We start from the raw sequence: 22460 nt of genomic DNA, 5'->3' as shown, positions 1-22460 counted from the left end.
CTGGAATTCAAAAAAGAAAGAAGTTTAACTCTGGAACATGTGCTTTTGCAGGTTTTTTCACAAACACACCCCAATACACACACACACGCACACTCACACGGCCATACTTTATTACATACCATATTGCACATTTTAAAACCAGCAACCTTCTTTTCACAGGCACTAGCGACGTCCATAAACAACTTGTCTTCATCAGAAGATGGTTCTAACTCCAGCATCTTGGTGGCCTCTGGAAACAGCTCATCTAAAACACCCAGGTCCTCATACAGGGGCTCTTTAAGAGACTTAATAGACACATCCATATCTATGCAGTCTACACCATCCCTGCATTCATCAGAAGCCTTCATGGGGGAAACAGTCAGTGACATGTCATCAAAAGTCCATCACATCAAGGCGTTCACACAGCTTACCCATAGCATTGGAACAATCAGGCTCCCCATCAGCGTTTGTAGTTGTTGGCAGACTTTCAAGGCTGTAGTACATTTGAATGCTGCTCAAATCATCAGCCCCTGGATTATTCTTAGAGTAGTAGCTTTAACGCTTCATGATTCCGGGTATCGCGGGGAGTTGCGCAAGTGAGTTTTACCAAGGCTTCAGAAGCGGCGTGTAACTCCCTCCGAAACACCAGATTTATATATATACCCTTTATGCCACACCCCTAAAGATGGCCCCACGCAGACATCTCCATGCGCCCCTGTGCAGTATCAAAAAACTGTGACACACTTCCGGATCTTTGGGGGGGTCATCCGGGGCAGAATAGTTAACTCACATACCAATAACCTAAAAGAGTTGAGCCTTTCAGGCAAAGCACCCCAGACCACTTCCGGAATAGGTCACCCAACATGTTTGGACTTCTGGGGGACCACAGGAAGGCGCCCTAGGGCCTACCAGATTCGTGGGGACCACCCAGGCAGCACCTATGATGTCACATCTGGGGTAACACCGCGACTAGGGCCTAAGTTCCGGTTAACCACCACTACATCACTTCCGGGATGGACTTTCCGGGTCACCCGCATGATGTCACTTCCGGACCGGGACTTCCGCTAGGGTGGGACTTCCGGAGGAACGGGGCATTTCCCCTGTCTAGCTTAATTGCTGATGAAAGGTATCATCTTATACTACTGTTGTCCACATTACGGTAGGCCACCAAACACCAGAGTCATACACGATGGGGGTAAAACTAGGACAGGGACACTTGTCTTCCACAGTCTTTTCAAGGCTTAAGGGCTGATGCCTTAGCAGTAGCGGTTAGAGGCAGTAAAAACTTCTCAGAGAGAAGATATCAGAATCAGTGTGCAGAGTCTGCAGGAAAACAAAAAAAAAGAACTGAGGTCATGGAACGCTGAAAACTCTACCAATACTACCAGAGACATCACTTCCAGAACCATGGCAGAGGATAGTAGCAGAGCCACATTGCGCCGTCTGATAGCTGAAGTTTTCCCAAAGATCACCTGGCATTGGGGACTATATCTAACATAAGGAATCTGTGGGGGAATGACATCCATAATGAATGACTTTCATTGATGATGAACTATCGACAGCTCAGCTCTTGAGGAATTTTTCATTGCATGGACTTCCGACTTGAACCTCATGGAAAAAAACATTTTAAAAAACAAACAGTCTGCCTCTTACACTCAAAATGTAGGCATTGTCGTGAAAAAAAAGCTCAGTCTGCAGTGCACACACAACACCCTCCGCAAGCTTCAACAACTGCAAAACAATGCCAGTGAAATACATCTGAAACATGTAGGTACTTGGCAAACACTATCATACCACAGATTAACCAGTTACAATGCCACAAATAAAATTAAGCCCTCTGTGCAAAATTATTAGTAAATGCTTCAAAATAATGTTTTATTAATTATCAACATTTGTGTATCGTTCAGATAAAAAACTAATGGAATGGTTAGTTTTTAACAATGGTCCTTTGTATTTTCAATGGTAAGTTCTTGTTTATTGTAATACATTTACTAGATTTGGAAGAGAGCCCCAGAAACCAGGTTAATGTTATAATACATTATTTTATTAACAGTGATAGGCTGTCAAATGTTGTCAAGTTTGCAGGGATGTCATTTAGGGGTCGCCAGGGGTCGCAACTGCATGTGATCGCTACCCCCACAGAATCTGGATGCATCATGAGCTTCAAGACGGCTGTGGAAATGGGACTCATTTATGTGCTCTATAAGATAATGGTCAACAAATACATTGATACAGTGGAGAAAATAGATCAGCTATACTCCTCGCTATTCAGAGGAATTGGAAAGCTCCAGAATCATCAAATCACACTGCACATTGACAAGGAGGTGTGCAAGGAGGTGTGAACCGTGGTCCAGCCCAATAGAGGAAACCCAGTGAATATCCAACGTCGGTGGACGAAGAATTGCACCAGCTGTTGAGCCAGGACATCATAGAACCGACAACAGGGCCCACGCCGGCTATGCGTGGACATGAGGAGGCCCAATGAGGCCATCAAAAGGGAGAGACATCTGGCTCCCCGCATCATGGACATGGTTCATATTCTCAATGGAGCCAAAGTATTTTCAAAGTTGGACACGTACATCATCAGTCATTAGTGATTCATGCTTAAGGTGTATCACATAGTTGTATTCCATGTACATTCCGAACCTAAGGTATGACAGTACTGTCAATCATTAGCCACTTATCGTACCATGGGTGATCTGCCAGTTCATTTCCTGAAGATAGTCCTTGTGAATAAGTTGACCATGGGCCTCATTCCGAGTATGGCGATAAGGGATAGCGGCCACCGGTAACGAGACCGGTGGCGGTGATCCCTTACCGCCATACTCCGAGTTCCCTTTGCGCCCTCGCCCTTTACGCCTGCTTTGAGCAGGTGTTAAAGTCGAGGGCGCAAAGGGGCCTCCAAGCCAATAACGGTGACCGTAATGAACGGTCACCGTTATTTGCATCTTCCCCATTCCCATTGAGCCCTATGGGGGCTCATTTGGGAATGGGGAAGAGCCTTGGTGAATGGGGAATTACCGCCCCGCCAACCTTGGAATGGGGCGGTAATTCCGCCATCCACCAAGGCGCTGCCGGTCCGGGTACGGCGTCAACCAAGGCATTAATAGCGCCATTGGTTAGCGCCGTACTCGGAATGAGGCCCCATGTCTAAAAACACTGGGCGTGATAGAACTTAAACATGAATCACTAATGACTGATGGTGTATTAAGACTTAGATATGAACCCCAAGGTTCTTTAGTCTATTCCAATATGGCACAGTGTTGGATTGTTGTTCCCAACGGATGGAAGATTTCTGTTCAGTTTTTCCTTTGTTTGCCTTTTTCATCTGACACCACATGATAATATGGCTATGTAACAAAAATTCATTTTAACCAAAATTTACTGTGTTTGATTGTAATAATCTAATATCTTGGACATATAATATCGGAACTACTCATGTGCATTGATGTAATACTTATGTTGTAATCCTTGAAACCAAAAATTAACAGCCTTGAGGATGACCATAGGTCGAAACACGTGTCGGCTGTGCAAGACTTTACTATTAAAAAAGAAACTTTTGGAGTGCATACTTGAAAATTCTTATGAAGTTGTATCATTTAGAAAGACTTCTCACGTTCCTAACGCTCATGGTAAAAGTGCTGTCTGTCAGCATACCATTTTTCTTTAACCTTACATTTGGGAGGATTAGGGGTACTCCTTATGCTGATACTGCTGCAAATGACTAATAGCTAATAATTGGAGAACTGTGCTTTGACATCATAACTCAGTAGTGGATTGGAACTTGCACTCCCTGAAGGACTATGGTGACTGGAGACTTCACAGGGAGACAATCCCGAAGGTCCAGGCACTATGGGGTCCTCGCCATACAGACCTCTTCGTATCACGCCTGACTACACAATTACCCAGTTACTTCAGCTGGAGACTGGACCCGGGTGCACTGGGTACGGATGCGTATGTCCAGGATTGGAGCGGTCCAATGCACTAAGCCTTGCCCATTTATCATGATGGCAAGGACCCTGCCGAAGATCCGCATGTAGACAGGGGAGACAGTAGTGATAGTGCCCAAATGGAAGTTACAACCGTGGTTTCCAGTACTGATGGAACTTTCCTCCATGTAGGATACCATTCCAGCTGGACAACCTCATCCTCTGATTCAAACGCAGAGCCTTTGTTTGCTGGCCTGCAGAATTTCAGGCGACGGTGGAATCTGCCGGAAACTTTGGAACAAGCTACTCTCTTTATCATGGAGTCTTGTTCTCCATCTACGCACATGAGCTATGGCACAGCATGGCAACAGTGGGAGGCTTGGCACGAGCTGCAAAGTGTTCATCCTGTTTCGGCCCCTTTAGTGCAAGTGCTGAATTTCTTAGTGTCCCTCTCACAAGGAGGGAAGGCATTTTGAACGATAGGTGTGTATATCCGCCATCTCGGCTGGCCACAGTCCCGTGGACAGAGCCCCAGTAGGGAAGCATCCTGCCGTAGTCAGGCTTCTTAAGGGCGGTAAGATGGTGAAGCCACCTACCCCTAGATATACTACGCTTTGGGACGTTAACAAGATGTTGGACCTGTTCACGCGATGACCAGACAACGACCTGTTGTCGGGCAAGCAACTGTCAGGTAAACTAGCCATGTTGCTATGCTTGGTTTCCTGCAGGAGAGTTTCTGATTTGCGAACACTGGAGATTGACAGGAAGATGTTCTACCCAAGTGTACTAAAGAAAATTATGACCTTATCTCTTATACATACGCAAAGTTGTGTGTAGTGCAGTGCATCAAGATCTACGAGAGGTTGTCAGCGCGAGTAAGGCTGATAGGCATATACCAGCTGCTCACCGCGCATAGGAAGCTCTTTCTAACTGTGGCAGTGGCTACCATCACCAGATGGGAAAGATGTTGTAATTAGCGGGGATAGACACCCCAGTCTTTGGGGGCGTATTTTGTCAGAGTAGTCATGGCGTCTAGAGCATTTGCAATAGGTGTCTCCTTGCAGGACAGTCTCGAGTGGGCGAATGGTCGAGCAACTCCACATTTCGGTCCTTTTATTTTAAACCAGTGTCGGAGTTGGCAGCAACAGTAGTAAGGAGCTTTGAACATGCATAATGCGAGCTTCCGTTCTTGACACAGAATGAAGATTACCCGGGCATTAGCGCAGGGAGTCTCGCCCAGTCAAATACGCAGAGGGGGCGGAGTGGTTATAGTCAAGAAGGACTGACGTGGGATATATCTCAAGCGTGTTACATTTCTGGTGTATTTTCCCACCCTCATGGTATGTTTTCTATTGCAGAGGACGACCAGAAGACTCTGTGAGTTTGCATCAAACAGGAGTGCGATGAGTGGAGGTGCCAGCAGAGGAAGAGAGTTCAGGATTTTCGCTGCTAGGAGCGGCAAGGTTCTAGTTGCCCATTTCAGACCTTTTCTGACAGTCATGTGGATTGTTTGGTTTTGGTTGACATTGGACTTAACTCATCAAAAAGAAGAGGAAGGGACCTAGGCAGGATGTGACATGGGCGAGCCTGAAGGGTCCTGATTGGCTGGAACTTAGTGGAGAAATTACTAGAGCAGGAAAAAACTCATGGCAAATGGTGTTTTTCCTGGAATACTTTCTAATTTGGTTATAAAAAAAGAAAACAACATTTTTGGGGAAAGGTGTTTAAAAGTTTGTGAAATTTTTATTTTGAGATTTGAAGGCTGCTGGATAGTACCATTAAAGTTTAAGCATAATGCTTGCCTCTGTGTCTTTAATAGAATAAAGACTCCCCGCGCCAACGCCTGGGTAATCTTCATTGTTGATTGCATTCCAAGCCTTCTGGTATGATAAGAAGAGGTCAATAAGACTTCCATGTGATAATTACTGCTAAGCAGCATACTCAGAGGTCCACAGTCATTATGACTTTATCTTTATTAGAAAAGCAAAGGGAGGTTGAAGATGTGGTAAAATGGTAATTTACCACAGTAAAAGATGCCTGCAGTAAGCGGCAGAGGACCCACGTGCCTAGGAGGAAGGTCCTTGGATCGCCCGGGCCCTATAGCTTGGAAACCTCTTCCATATGAAAGCTGAGGCAAATGGTACATGCAGTGATTTCGAAGGTGAGCTCGAAGTCCTGGTGAAAGGCCTCTACATCGCTCTGCCTCTACTGAATGAAAACCTCTTCTGGCCGAAACTCACAGAAAAGGTCACCTGCAGTTAGCAAAGATGGCCCAGAGGTTTTAGAGTAAGGCCCCTGCATCACCCTACCATGTAAAAACCTCTTCCGGCCTACGCTCATGGCAAAGGGCACTTGCAGTTAACGGTAGGTCACAACACAGAGGTTTCGACACAGGCTTTCTTACCAAACGAACCAGGTAAGTGAACACCTATGAATTGGCTCAACTTTTTTTAATTTGATAGACCTGTTTTGGAGGGGAAAGTTGCCTTCAGAATGACTTGGGGGAATGGTGAGCTTGTGAGATTTCCTCTGTAACAATAGTGACAATGACCAACCAAAAGGCTCGACCTGAGATCTCACCTGCCCCTTGGGTGAAAAAAACGTCAATTAGGCCCTCTATTAGCGAGGCAAACGCTCTCTACAATTAAATCAAGTCTTTGATGAGCGAATTTCCGGTCAATAATAACACTCAAGCAGAGGGATCACTTAAAAGGGGTCCATCAAGATTTGACAAAGGGGCTACCTGAATTAAATGATTTACCTGTTTACAGAGGGGAGAAAATGTTGGAACAAGCGTGCAACAGAAATCACGAGAAAAGGAAACAAACGGCATGGGAGGGTGAGCCATGCTGATTCAATCTAAACTGAAATTTGCCACTGTAAAACAGGTAAGTCAAAGGCCTCATTCTAAATCAGTAATAAAATCATCATTGCTGTTGCAGGATACATTGGCTATTGACCATGATGAAGGTATCTTGATTTAATTGGGGCACCATGTAACCCACCAGTAAGCATGCAAAATAAAGTCTGGTTGCATTTGAAATATGCTCTCTTTATAAAGGAAGCCCGGGATTAATAAAGTCAGGTGATTCTGATGGATTATAACCGACAGATGTAACAATATATTTAGAGGCCACCTCTAACATTGAGAGTTCATTCTCCCCGCAATTAAAGTGCCATGGAATATATAATTTGCCTGTTTCAGTCTAGCCCTGTCTATGATTCATATGAGCCACGTAGATCCCTGCCCCTTTGCCACCAATAAGCCAAGAACCAAGCTGAGGTACAGAAAGAATATATATTTATTAAATAATAGGTTAAATGAATATTTGCACCAAATGATTGCACACACCGCTTTCTATGTTGCACAAAACAAGGCATCAATACAAAAACTCACTTTTTTGGGATTTCACTTTTGGGTCTCATGTACATGAAACACAAGTCAAATGAACAGTTCAAGCCTCCTGTCACACAAAAAAACCCTGAATGTCAAAATTAAACAATACCTTGGAACATTACACGATCAAAAGCATTAGCATTCCTTGATAAGGTTTAGATTTAAACCAAATGCAAACTTTTTCAATTTTCGAAAGCAATTTCACACATGCAGCACTTTGCATATTTAATTTCCGTTCACACTTGAAAATGCTAGCAGTTTTGAAAGCACAACATTAATTTGATAATACTTTGGATTGATAGAACCCTTCTTCCTTCTTCACCCTGAAACAATACACAATCTCTCATCAGGGTCACTTTCTCACTCTCAGGAGAGAGAGTGCATTGTTCAATTAAGAACTACACTTTGTTTCATTTAGCAAAGCACTTCTCTACCGAGCACCAAAAACCCAGACATTCAGTTACATTCAACACCCCCCTGGTTAAAGGCCAGGTCCGAGGAATGGTTTAGGGAATTCTGGGGTTGACAAGGAAAATAGGTGTACCCGATTGGATTAATAGACTATGGCCCTCATTCCGAGTTTGGAGGCAGCCATGGCGCTAGTAGCGCCATGGCTGCCTCCAAAATCGGAACGACTCCAGTCTGGTGAAGGGAGTAATTACCGGTCCAGTCCGAGGTCGGCGGGACCAGTAATTCCCCATTCACCAGAGCCATTCCCCATTCCCATTTGAGCCCCCATAGGGCTCAATGGGAAGGGGGAAGGTGGCACTAACGGTACCGCAAATTGCGGTACCGTTATCGACCCCCGTATCCCTTTGCGGGTCCCGTCCATAACGCCTGGTAAAACCAGGCGTTAAGGGAGGACCCGCAAAGGGACCTCGGCATATGGCGCAAAGGGATTACCGGCACCGCTGTCATTACCGGTGCCCGGTATCCCTTTGCGCCCAGGTCGTAATGACCCCCTATAGCTTTTATTCACACTGGGAGTGAGTTTTGTTAATTCTGAATGTTAACAAAATCACCACGTGTTAGTTAGCTCTAAGGGAATTCATTGAAATATTATTTATCAAAATATACTAAGGGTCTACTTCCATGCACCCACCCATTAAATAAGGGGAAGGTATTAAATCAAACAAATACCCACACTTGGTTCTGTTGAACAAACTACTTACATTGGATTTCTGGATTTGGTGCTCAGGAAAAACATCAGCGATTCAGGACCATCTCTTGGGGAAGGACATGGATCTGGTCAGGCACTTCAGTCATGGATAGCCACAAGCATTCATTCCTCTATTTTGCTCTCCTTGCAAGGATCCCAGCCTCTCTAGTCTTTCCCAATAGCTGTCTCCCAAGCAATGTTAATTCTGCAGAATGTTTTCAATAGTTGCACCCAGATGATTTTTAGGCCGCTCTACCTTCATTTCCCAGGCAGATCATTGATTTCTATTGTGCAACACCTTGTAAACCCATAATCACACCCACAATAATGTCTGAATGATCATATGCCAGCTTATCGATCTTTCTTCTGCCTTCGACACAGTCAACCATACCACCCAGCTCAACTGTCTTCGTGATAACCTGGGTATCACGGATCAGGCTCTGGCCTGGGTGACCTCTTTCCTCTCTGCTCGACACTCCCAGGTCCAACTTGGGCCCTTCCTATCATCTATCTTCCTCTCTACCTGTGGTGTTCCCCAGGGGTCTAACCTCTCGCCCTGGCCTTTCAATCAATACCTGGCAACTCATGCCCACTGCATTGCCATTTTCTGCTCAAACTTCCAGTGCTACGCTGACAACACTCAACTCATTTTTAGGCCGCCCTCTCACACCTCCTCTCCCTCTCTGATCTCTGATTGCCTAACTGCCACTCAAGATAGCTGTGCCGCCAATGATCTTTGTCTGAATGCCAGCAAGACAGAGATCTTCCTCATCGGAACATCTTCACCATCCTTTCCCCTCACTCTCTGGCCGGCCTCCCTTGGCCCTCCTCCTACCCCCACCTGCAAGGCTAAGAACCTCTGGGTTATCTTTGACACCACACTTTCCTTCTCCACCCACTTCTCTGATGTCTCTAAAAAGTCAAACTTCCTACTGCACCTCCTCAGAGGTACTCTGCCTTTCCTCTCCTTCCCCCAGAAGCTCATGGTCTCCCAAGCTCTAGTTCTCTCTAGGTTGGACTATTGTAACGGCCTCTTTGTAAATCAACCTGCCTCTACTCTCTGCCCGGTGCAACTAATCCAGAACAGGACTGCAAGACTTGTCCTTGGCCTCAAGCCCTGGGATCGTATCTCTCCAGCTGTGAAATCTCTCCATTGGCTCCAAGGGGATGAAAGGATTAAATTAAAAATGCTCTGCATTGTTCACAAGGCTTTCCAGGCCCTGGGTCCAAAATACCTTCAGCTATCCCTCCGCAAATACCTCCCCTCTCAAGCTCTTCTCTCCTCTACCCCTAACTCCCTCAGGGTCAGTCATTTTTCAAAGAAACAAGCTGGGGGTAGATCTCTGTCTTCGGCTGGTGCCTCCCTCTGGAACAGCCTCCCTGCCACTCTAAAACTTGAGGAGAACATCTCTGGTTCCGGAAGCACCTCAAGGCCCTCCTCTTTGCTTCTGCCTTCGCTCCCCCTATCCCCTGCTGATCTGTTCTCTCTTAGCACTGTGCACCTGGCCACCCTCTGTCCTCCAGACCGAGGTACCTGCTCACCCTGCCACCCTCCCGCACTGCCTCTGGCCACCCCTTTCACTGGGGTCTGTATCTGTTCCCATACAGTTCCCCATTTTTCTTCCTGCACTTATCAAGCCTACCCTGTCTGCTGCCTTAAACCCAGAACTTGCCACTTGCTGGCTGCACCACCACTGTTTGGTGTCTTTAAATGTATTTATTATGATTTATCTGTTTCTCATTTGCTCTGCACTTTCCACTTCTCCCCCTTCCATGCACTTTTCCCCTCCCCCTCTCCCATGCACTTGCGTGTTCTCAATGTCACTGGGCCTAGTAAGATCATTGTTTTGTTCTCCCCTGTTCTCTTCCCTTGCCTTGTTGCGCTTTGAAACACTTGTGTACGAGCACGATAGAAATAAAATATCAATATCAATATCTGTTCCGATAAGTCCCTTCAGTTATGTAGTTGAAATGATGGGAGGGATGAATCCACCCACTGGTGCTTTCATTTTACAATTTTAAAATGTTCACCTAAAAAGTCACCACATGGCAACTTTCTTAACTTTACACATAAACCTACCAACATACATATTTTTAGGTTTATCTAATCATGCCGCTGGTAATGAACTTACTTCTGTCTTGGCAGGAGAATGCAGGTGCGAACATTCATTTTTTGCAGTTTATACAAAAATTATAATAGTTATGAACATTAACTTTTCTACCCAAATATCTACATTATTAAGTTATCACATCCCCAAATCTCTGCTTTGTGATATTTTTAGGGGTTAAAAAACACATTTAGGTTGTAAGTCTTGTCCCCAAGGTTGAATTTTGATGGAAGTCATGGCAACAGAATGGCCTTGGGATAAGCTTTAAAATGATAGTTGGGATATATTTTTGCAAACTACGGATCCTGAGAAAACCAACAAAATATGATACTTAATACAACTCTATGGCTGTCATGATCCGCCAAATTCGCCCGTTCTGGACTTCATGGTCCATGATGCACCACGGTGTAAACTCTGCGGTCCTACCATCATGGCAGGCGCTTCAGAAGCACAGCACTCCAGCCTTTTCATGCAACGTACAGCTTCCTAGAAAAAGGCCACGCCCCCACGGTGCCGCGCATCTCAACGCTACTGTTTGATGTAGTTAGACGTGCGTTTCCGAAGTTCGCTTCGCGCTCTCCTTGATAACTTGTTTCCTTCCTTCCTGGAACTCTTTCATTCCTTTCCCCTTACCTTGTTTTTGTGGTTAATCTCCTGGAAAATCCCCGTGCTCGGAGTCGGAGCCCGACTCCTTTCGAACCGACTCGCCTTCTTCTTGGTTCCTCGCCCGGATAATGAACGCTTCCTAGCGGAAGACTACAACCTCATGCTGGACTCCGAAGACCCAGGCCAGGTTTATACAAGTACCGGACAGTAAGAAAGAAGGAAGCTACTCCCAAGAAAGTCACAAGAAAAGAGAAACAGGTGAGAAAGGGAGAAACTTGTGACAGATTGAGACGCCTCAAACTTGATCCAAAGACAGATATTGAAGCCGCAATCCAGGACCTCATGAGCGGCATGCAAGAATTAACCACTGAAGTTCAAAATCTTAAGGCTGAGAATGCTGCATTAAAGCAGCTGGTATTGTCCAGAGATTCTGCTGCCAAGGAGAGTGTCCTATTAGGCGGAGTAGTAGACAAGTACGATGGATCGTCAAAAACTCTACGTGCCTTCCTAGATTCTTGCTTGGTACATTTCACTTTTAAACCTTACTATTTTTCCACCCCACGAGCTAAGGTTGGCTTCATGATATCTCATCTCAGGGGCAATGCCTTAACCTGGGCATCTCCGTTAGTTAACGCTGGTGATGCTCTCCTGGATGATTACGATGGGTTTGTGGAAGCCCTTAAGGCCATGTTTGATCGCCCTGAGCTCGTTTACAGTGCTCAGGAAAGACTACTCGAGTTCCAACAAGGAACCCAGGACATGCTCACGTATGTGACACGCTTCAAACAGTTAGTCAAAGAGGCTGATTGATCCCCGGAAGCCAGCTTTACCCTCTTTCGAAGAGGTGTAAATGATGAGATAAAGGACGAATTAGCCAGAGTAGTCCGCCCAAGCTCCTTTGAAGCCCTCATGGACCTCTCTTTACGGATTGATTTCCGTATTCAGGAAAGGAAGGCGGAGAAGAGGAAATCCAAATCAACATCTCCTAAACCAGCCACAAACTATCCCGGTCCAAAAGAAGCAACCACTCCTCCAGCCTCTGAACATGAACCAATGCAACCAGGAGCCTTCCGAGGACCTATTTCCCCCCTGGAAAGGATCCGTAGGATCAATACTGGACTGTACATGTATTGCGCCTCTGATAAACACCTTGTAAGGAAATTTCCTATAGCGCCAGCTCGGCGTTCGAGAAACGCCAGCTCCCGATCCTAGGCGGAGCATAGCTTTGGGAGAAAAATGTATGCTCCTCATCTATTCCCTCCTTGAAAGCTCCTGAACAGAACAATCTTGTGATCCTGCAAACAGTCTTATCCTTTTCCAAAAAGGAATCCTATCCCATCATGGCTTTAGTGGACTGTGGTGCCATGGCCATTTTCATAGACCATGATTGGGTTGTCAAACATCACATCCCACGAGAAACCAAGGAGATAGTACAACCGGCCGAAGCCATTGACGGCAGACCCTTGTCTTCTGGACCCATAACCCATCAAACCAAGGATTTACTACTGTCAATAAATAATCATCAGGAAATCCTCAAATTTGGCATCATTAAGTTGGCTCATTATCCCTTGGTTTTGGGCATGCCTTGGTTACAGAAGCACAATCCCTACATCAATTGGGCAGCAGGATCCTTGTTTCTCGGCTCAGAACACTGCATGTCCCATTGTTTATCTCTTGCCACATTGCCAAGTCCTTCAGACGAACCCCAGGAACTTCAGCAATCGTCAGTAACTGTCTCCAACATCATCCAGATTTCCCAAGCATACCAAACATACTCAGATGTGTTTTCAGCAGCCATTGTTCAATCTCTTCCACCTCACAGACCTGAGGATTATGCCATTGATACTGAGCCTTCAGCGGTGATTCCCTTTGGAAGAATGTTCATTTTGTCTGAACCAGAAAAGAGAGCCCTCTGAGAATATTTGGACACCAATTTAACAAATGGAACTATTCAACCTTCCAAGTCCCCAGCTGGCGCTTCTCTCTTCTTCGTCCCTAAAAAACACTCCAAGGAGCTTCAGCCATGTTTGGATTACCGTGGCCTCAACCAATGCACCCTCAAGGACCGCTACCCATTACCTCTTATTTCGGATATCCTGGAAGCAGTGAGAGCTGCTGTCATCTTCACAAAACTCAGTCTCAGGGATGCCTACCATCTCATTCGTATAAAGGAAGGCGATGAATGGAAAACAGCCTTCAGAACTCCCTTTGGCCACTCTGAGTATCTGGTAATGCCCTTTGGTCTCGCTAATGCCCCCGCAGTATTCCAATGCTTCATGGTTCGGGTTTTTTCTGACATGTTGTTCCTTTTCGTCATTGTATACCTACACGATATACTGATTTACTCCAAGGAACCTCGGAACAATCAAGAACACGTTAAGGCAGTTCTACAACGTTTATGTGACCATAAGCTCCTGGCCAAACCTGACAAATGTCTTTTCCATGTGTCAACCGTTCACTATCTTGGGTTTGTTCTTAGCTCCAAAGGTATCAGAATTAATCCTTCCAAGGTTGACTCCATCTTGTCTTGGCCTGTTCCTACTACTGTGAAACATATTCAATCTTTCCTGGGGCTTGCTAACTTTTACAGGAAATTCATACCCGTGTTTTCTGACATTGTACACCCTATTGTAACACTCTTAAGGAAAGACACTCCGTTTCAGTGGTCCACAGCTCAGGAGTCGGCATTTCAAAAATTGAAATTGGAATTCACTCGAGCTCCCATCCTAGCTCAACCTGATACAGATCGACCGTTCCTAGTTGAGACAGATGCATCCGACTACGCCATCGGAGCAGTCTTGAAACAAGAACTTGATGATAAGATGGAACATCCCATTGCCTATTCATCATAGCTGATGCCTTGTCCATACGTCCTGACTACGAACCTCTCGAAGAGCGCTCCTTTCCCAAGATGTTTCCTGACTCTGTAATTGTAGCTCAAGCTGTTTCTCTCCTGGAGGATATTCGGGCTAAGATGTTTTCTTCCGAACCCTGGAAGGAATACGAAAGGAATAATCTTAGGAACCTTAAGCTGAAAGATGGATATCTGTTCAAGGAAAACCGGTTGGCAGTACCCACATAGGAACTCAGACGTAAGATCACAAGACTATGTCATGATACCCTCCATTCAGGACATCGAGGCATCACCACCACCCTCCGTCTTTTACAGAGACAGTTCTGGTGGCCACGGATGAAAGACGACGTAAAGACCTATGTCCAATCCTGTGCAGTTTGTAACCAGAATAAACATGATAACAGAAGACCAGCAGGTATCTTACACCAACCAGCAATGCCAACACGACCTTGGGAAGTCATCGCCACAGATTTTATAGTGGAATTACCCCCATCCAGAGGGTACACGACCATAATGGTTACAATCAATCTGTTTACACACATGGCTCACTTTACACCCTTGTTAAAGCTACCATCTTCATCTGAATTAGCTGAAATTTTCCTGGAACACATATTTAGACTTCATGGATTACCTTCCAAAATCATCTCTGACAGAGGCCCCCAATACATATCCCAATTTTGGAAACAACTATGTCAAATATTGGGGATTCAGCGTGCATTGTCATCAGGATATCACCCACAAACCAACGGAGCAACAGAACGACTCAACCAGACTCTAGAGCAGTATTTTAGCTGTTTCCCCACCAAAGTCCAGGATGATTGGTCACTTCTGATTCGTGTAGCTGAGTTTGCTTACAACAATTTGGATCATTCAGCCATCAGGACCAGCCCGTTCTTCTGTAGTCAGGGATTTCATCCTTCAGTTCTACCATCTATCCTGCCTCATCCAACCCCAGTCCCTGCGGTTGATTTCTGGATCGAAACATTAATCAATGTCCACAAAGACGCTAAAGAACAACTGGAAAAGGCCAGGAAAGATGTCAAACGTTATGCAGACACCAAAAGAAGACCAAGCCCTCCTTACATGGTCGGAGACAAAGTTTGGCTTTCCTCGAAACTTCTTCCCAGACATCTACGACCAAATAAGTTGGCCCCCAAGTATTACGGACCCTTCTCCATAAAATAAATCGTTAATCCAGTAGCCTATCGACTCCAGCTTCCGGATTCGTGGAAAAGGATTCATCCAGTCTTCCACACTTCCTTGCTAAAACCGTTAGTGCAATCCAACCAAACTGCTCCAAGACCCCCTCCAGTACACGTCAATAAACAACTCGAGTTCAAGGTCTCCAGGATATGTGATACCAGATACAGTCGCGGCCAACTTCAGTATCTGGTTGAATGGAAAGGATACCCTCCCATTGAGCGTACCTGGGAACCAGTCTCAAATATGAATGCCCCTTGTCTATTACAAAGATTTCATTGGATCCACCCGGGCAAACCCGGAGGTGCGGTGCTTGGGAGGAGGCATGCTGTCATGATCCGCCAAATTCGCCCGTTCTGGACTTCATGGTCCATGATGCACCGCGGTGTAAGCTCTGCGGTCCTACCATCATGGCCGGCGCTTCCGAAGCGCAGCACACCAGCCTTTTCATGCAACGTATGGCTTCCTAGAAAAAGGCCACGCCCCTGCGGCACCACGCGTCTCAACGCTACAATTTGGTGTAGTTATATGTATTTTTCTGAAGTTCGCTTTGCGCTCTCCTTGATACCTTGTTTCCTTCCTTCCTGGAACTCTTTCATTCCATTCCCCTTACCTTGTTTTCGTGGTTAATCTCCTGGAAAATCCCTGTGCTCGGAGTCGGAGCCCGACTCCTTTCGAAGCGACTCGCCTTCTTCCGGGTTCCTCGCCCGGATACTGAACGCTTCCTAGCGGAAGACTACAACCTCACGCTGGAGTCCGAAGACCCACGTCCAGGTTTATACAAGTCCCGGACAGTAAGAAAGAAGGAAGCTATGCCCAAGAAAGTCACAAGAAAAGAGAAACAGGTGAGAAAGGGAGAAACGTGTGACAATGGCAAAATAATCACATGCATATTTCAATGTTCACATTACATCTATTCAAGCCTTAATTAGTGCGCTGGCCACCTTTTAAGGTCAAAGATCAAGCCATGGTTCTGCTTATCTTGAACAGCTTAGCAGATGGCCCCACCTGCAAGCTCAGGGAAAGTTTCCCTGGGAACAAGCCTGTGATCAGGATCTCTGAGCTGACAAGAGATCAAATTTAAATACATCTATTTTTAAGAATTCCGCCCATTTAATGGCATTCTTTCTGTTGACCCGGCACACCAATACATGATCTGTCATGCATGAATACTGCTTTTCTCTCTGGCCCTGACACTTCAAAGCAATTGTCTTTCAGATGGCGAGCCTGATCAGGGCATGTGATGGGGGGAAGGTAACTGTTTTTTTAACTTTCAGGGGAAGAGTCTTTAAACTCCCACAAGCCTTCTGTTCTCTGAATAACAGGAATACTCGCTTTCCAATCTGCCGCAATTACTCTTCATGTGAGGCCTTTTAATATCTTGCATTATGCCATCACTTGTTCTTTTTCCCATCATATGATGTTCCTTTTGGCAAAGGAAATTTTAACTCCATCTGTTTATTATTTCAGCTACGAAATGTGCCCACTTCCATGATTGCAGTTTCTGTGCTTACAAATGCCATGCGTTCCATATAGAATAAGACATTTGTTTTTCTTGGCTTTATCAATCACATGCAAGGTCCAAACAGAAAGTGAATTTCACTTTATTTGAAACAGCATTATGATATGTGGCAGATGCAAATTAAATACTGGCTTTTCAGTTTGGCATTCATCTCAGCATGTTTTCAGTGCCCTGCAATGCTTAGGCCCAATGTGGCTAAATGTAGTTTCCTTCTTTTTCTGCGAAATATATCACACAAGCCGCATGCCCCCTGCTTTTTTCTGTTGATTCCTCATCTGAGAAAGAGCGGGGAAGAGTGTTTTTTTTTCTCCAGTTGCATTACCAATGTTTCTCTATCCCTTTGTTCAAGGACAGCCCATACAGGGTAGTCTCTCTTTCTTTCTTCTAAGTCTCTGGGATTTTGAAGGAGCCTTCTTCTCCTCTCTCTCCTCTTGCCCATTCCCTTTCAATTTCCTGGGCCTCAAGCTGGAATGGAAGGACGTTAATGATTCTAAAGAGAGGAGTAAAAATAATTGGTAAGTAGTTTTGGTTTAAAACTGCATTCCCTGGAACATATTACAGAGAATTTGAGAGACAGCATTGAATAGAAATGGAGACAACATTGCATATAAATTAAGAGACATTGATCACATTTCACCCTGGAAATTGCGAGACCATATTTTTAAAAACATTTCTGATGAATATGAATTAAACTACTAACCTGTTATAAGTATTTTAGTTTCCATTCGGGGTGTTCGTCTTACCTTCATCGCTCATATGGTTCCTCGGCTCTAACTTCATTGGGCTCCTCAATCAGTTGTCTGGAATGACAGATTTTTAACTGATTGATATGGAAGCATTTCTCTTCCGTCTGTTCTCCTTTTGGGATGTGGATCTTATAGCCAACAGGTGATAATTTATCCACAATATCAAAGCTACCACGCTGAGATGGAATAAATATACGTTCCTTGGTCTGATTCCTCAGGAAAATGTACAGGTAAACCTTGTCACTTACGTAGTACTCCTTTTTTGTGTTCTTTAAATCATATTAGGACTTCATCCATTTAGTTGACGTCTATAAGTTGCTCTGTGCATAAGCAAAGGCATGCTGGAGGTGCTTCGTTAGGTTCTCAATGTGCTAATGTCTAGAGAACACATTAATCAGGGTCTGCTCCTGAGTTCTACAGAGCAGATGCTGAGGTGTAACCCCAATTTCAGACAGGTCATAAGCTCAAATGGAGACATTTTAGTTGCAGAAGAGGGTGTAGATCTAATAGCCATCAGGACAAGCAGTAATCGAATGTCCCAACTGGGTCCAGAGTCTGCCATGAACTTCTTCAGGATGATCACAATCGTCTTGCTGTATCTCTTAAGCCCCCCGCTCGATGCCAGGATGAAGGCAATGTGGAGTTTTCTTTTTACCCCTAGAATCTCCCACATATTCATCATCACCTCACTAGTAAAATGAATTTGTCGGTCCGACTCAATCCTTTGCGGGAGGCCGAACAGAGAGAAGACGTGGTTGATCATTAGTGTGGCAGCTGACTCCGTTTTATAATTTGGATCAGGAAGACATTCTACCCACTTTGTAAACAAGCATGTTACAGTCAACATGTTCTTGTTTCCTCTAGCGGAGCAAAGCACTGGCTCGATGAAATCGATTTGCAAATCTGACCAAGGCAGTGTCATTCCCCTTTGCTGTATGGGAGCTCTGAGTATGAGAGAACTGGTTGCAATTGAGCACACACAAGACACCCCCTAAAATAAGTGTTGAGGTCCTGGCCCATGTGTGGACAGTATGCAGCTTCATGCAAGATTTCCAATGTCGTATTGAAACGCCTATGACCAGCAGTGGCCGCGTCATGGGCGTTATTCAGGCTCTGGCATTAGGTAAGTCCACCCACTGATCACATCCTGCAACAAAACGTCTTGGAGTCAGAACATTTGGAAAACTTCATCAACACTCAGAGGTCCGCTTTACTGGTATAGTCTGATTCTGTTTGAGTAAAACTCACAGGCCCTCATTACGAGTTCGGCGGTAACCATGCCGCAACTGGCGGCATGGCTGCCGCCGAAATCGTGTCGGGGTCCGGGTCCTCGGAATGAAGACTTACCGGGCCATTCCGAGTTCGGAAGGCCCAGTAATTTCTCCCTCCAAGGACCCGGACATGGTCCTTCCCCATTCCCATTTCCGCCCCAATGGGACTGAATGGGAATGGGAGAGGGAACAAACAAGGGGCCATTACGAAATGGGCCGTTATTTGCTCCCTCTTCCCCTCACTGGACCCGGTAAGCACGCCTGGTTTTCCCAGGCGTGCTTACCATGTCCCGCGAGGGGAACTCGTAATGCGGCGGTACGGAGTGAACGGCGTCGGCACCTTTTACGGCGCTGTTCACTCCGTACCACCAGGGTCGTAATGAGGCCCACATGGTCTTCAATGTGTCAGTGGAATTTTCCAAAAATTGGGTACTCTTTCTGTGGAGTGATCAAATCTGCATCGGGGGTATCTTACTCCACTAGGCAGTCGAGAGTTCTCTGTGTTGGTACAAATTTGTGACTTGGAGAAATCTGTGACTGGATTTCCCGCAGCAGGGATTCATTATCTATAAAATCCCCTGCAGAGCTCCAGTTTCAGCCAGCTGGTCCGCTAGGTCATTCCCAGTCTTATCTGGCCCCTCTATTTTAGAATGACTTCTTATCTTCTTCCAATAGATGGTCATCCCATTAGAGGTCACCAGATCATCAATCGACTGGGTCAGTTTCCCATGTTTCAATGGTTTGTTGTTGGCAGACAGCATGCCTCGATTCTTCAAGTTAATCAAATTTCCACAAACCCATTCCTGACATAATCAGAGTCAGTGATTATGACCAGTTCTTTGAGTTGGTGGTGTTCTGTAGTGACAATGGCTTGATGTATGGCCATCAACTCTGCCACCTGACTACTTCAGGGTCTTATTTTGTAACCAGCAGAGGGCTCCAGAGTATAATTCACCCAGGCATTTTTAATGCCAGCCACTAGCTCTTTTTCCCTGTTATTTCCAACATGGTAGGAGCACCCATACACATAAACTGTGGGTATCCCTGACACATGTCTTCCTCATAGATTTTGTGTGGAAATACCAAGTAAGACGCCATATTGTTTTTAATGATTAGTCTTTCGTCCTCAAGGGTCTTTTAATTTCAATAAGGCTTCCACCTTCTTCGCCTGGGGGTTAAGACCCTCAGGGTGATTCTTTTAATCGGGTCTTACCCCACTGTGCCTTCTAAAAGGACAGCTTTGCTCTGAGTTTTTGCAACTTGATCAGAACATAGCAGATTTCTGATATATGTTCCTCCACAGTTGAGCTCTTCATCTACATAGGCCAGGTTTCCCCTTTGCCCAAATCAGGCATGGCCTGATGCAGAAAGATTTGAACTCATTGCCAGAGTTTATGTATCCAAAGGGTGATCAGATCCAAGTACATTGATACCCCCCAAAGGAAAAGGCAACCTTTTATTGGTCTTCCCTATGCACGGGTACCGACCAGTTACCGTCCAGTTACCATTGGTCAAGACAATGGCTGTATACACTTTTGACCCTTGGATCTGTGCCAGCCCTTGATCGATATAGCGAAGTGGCCATCTTGACATGTGTTTAACTCCCTCAGGTCTGCACATAGTCTCCACATAGTCTCCACATAGTCTCCACATAGTCACATAGGGGGCCATTATGAGTTGGGCGGTAAGGGATTACCGGCACCGGTAAGGAGACCGGTGCCGGTAATCCCTTACTGCCCAATTCCGAGGTCCCTTAGCGGGACCCGTAAGGAATGTGTGGTCTGACCACACGTCCCTTACGGGTCCCGTTAAGGGACCAGGGCGCTAATAACGGGCTTGCTAGTCGCGAGCCCGTTATTAGCGCCATTCCCATTGAGCCCTACGGGGGCTCAAATGGGAATGGGGAATGGTTTGTTCATTGGCGACTTACCGGTCCCTCCAGGGTCGGAAGGCACCGGTAAATCCCCATTGAACAAGACCAGTGCTGAACCCGGTATTGGAGGCCGGCATGGTGCAAATAGCGCCATGGCTACCTCCAATCTCGGAATGAGGGCCATAGTCTTCATAGGACATTGGGTTTTAGTATTCCCAGTACCGGGCTGTTAAAGGTATCAGATGAATAATCTCTGTGATTGACTCCGTGGACGTGAGAGGTAATTAGTATTGTTTAACAAATACTGGAGCCATTTCTGTGTCCGTGGGTATGGTGGTTGAATGAATGCCTGCAGACTGCCCTTGGGTGGTAGCGGTGCACATTATAAATCAACAACATAACATAACTATAGATGTACATCCACAGCCATATGAGTCTACTGAAAAGATATCCTGGAAGTCCAGAATACCCGTTTCAGTTTCTATTTTTGCTCCTCAGTCTCGCAGGCATCAGCAAGATTGAGCCGTTCTTCGACCATCTGCTTGAAACCTGGAAAGACCTTAGTCATGGCAATTACAGCTGTATCCTCCAGTTCGGTGGAGAGATCTCTTTTCATAGTGTTCAACTGGACAGGAGGTTCCGCAGATTCGAGGTAGTTGTTTTTCACTCTAAATATCAACTCATCCTTACACCAAGAAATTCCACCCAAGACAGGTAAAAATCTGTTCTGGAGGAATACTGTCACTGATGTCGAAACAGGAGTGATGAATTGGTCTGATGATTTTGTTACCTAAATTAATAGAATAATATTGGGTGACAACCGCCATTCCAATAAAGGTGTCTGCGCCCAAAGTGATACTTTGAGAGTCACTGTTATCCACCAATATTCAGATGATGTTGTGTTCTAGATCCACTAGAGGTGTCGGATTAACCTTATTGTTGGAGATGAGTATTCAAATTTATATAGGCGCCCTGATGTTTGAGGTTCTGTCCTTGCTTAATTTTGAGGGGACTCGTGAATTGTTGTGCCTGTCCTGTGATAGTAACCTCTTCTTGCACTTGAACTTCAACCACATAAGGTAGCAATTGAGCTGACCGAAATGTTTTTTCGGTGTTGTCAAAGCCCATGGGTTTACCCTCCAGTCGGAAGCATACTTTATTATTAGTTAAATCCAAATGTATTGTGGATCAATTGAGAATGTCACTACATAAATAAAAGGCGGAAGGGACATCTCTCACAACCCAACAATTGTGTTCTATGCTTTTGGTGCCAAAGGATATCTTTAGCATAGACCTGCTAGGCAGGAAATGCTTAAAATGTGATGTTTCCAGGTCCACTTCCCATTTATCAATCAATTTAAATGTGGGAATGGTCTGATCTTTTTGGAGTCTGCCTAATGGAGCTTTTTCCATTATTCAAGCATACTCTGGCACGCAATGTCTCCTCCTCCTCATTTATCTGAATGGGGAAAACAATTGTTCGCCCTTTTTCTGAATGTCAATCAGGCTTTGAGCTGGTTCTTCATCGTCTTCTTTCAAGGAATTCGGTGTTTCTTCTAATTATTTACTGGTATACAATTTAAGAGTGTTACCTTTCATTATGGAATGCCACTTGCAACTGGGTGGCAGATTGATTTTCAAGAGTTGAGAAGGGTTCCCATCACCAGTTTGTTCTCCTACAGAGATGACAGTAATGCCTGGGACCTGATTATTGTGGAAGTGAAATTCCACTTTCTCAGAACGTTCTTCGATTAAATGGCAGGTGTCATTCAAACTCATATAATTTGTACTCATATTTTTATAGGCTGGTTAGTCT

General features: G+C 45.2%; 1 protein-coding gene across 2 annotated transcripts in view; it reads right to left on the bottom strand.

The window, feature by feature from the left end:
* Positions 1-22460, bottom strand: part of MARCHF11 (membrane associated ring-CH-type finger 11) — a 324601-nt gene that overhangs the window by 136344 nt on the left and 165797 nt on the right. The window lies entirely within an intron of this gene.

This window comes from Ambystoma mexicanum, chromosome 5q, assembly GCF_040938575.1.
Source record: "Ambystoma mexicanum isolate Mex_15411 chromosome 5q, UKY_AmexF1_1, whole genome shotgun sequence".
Lineage (NCBI taxonomy): Eukaryota > Metazoa > Chordata > Amphibia > Caudata > Ambystomatidae > Ambystoma > Ambystoma mexicanum.
This window is presented reverse-complemented; position numbering and strand designations above follow the sequence as displayed.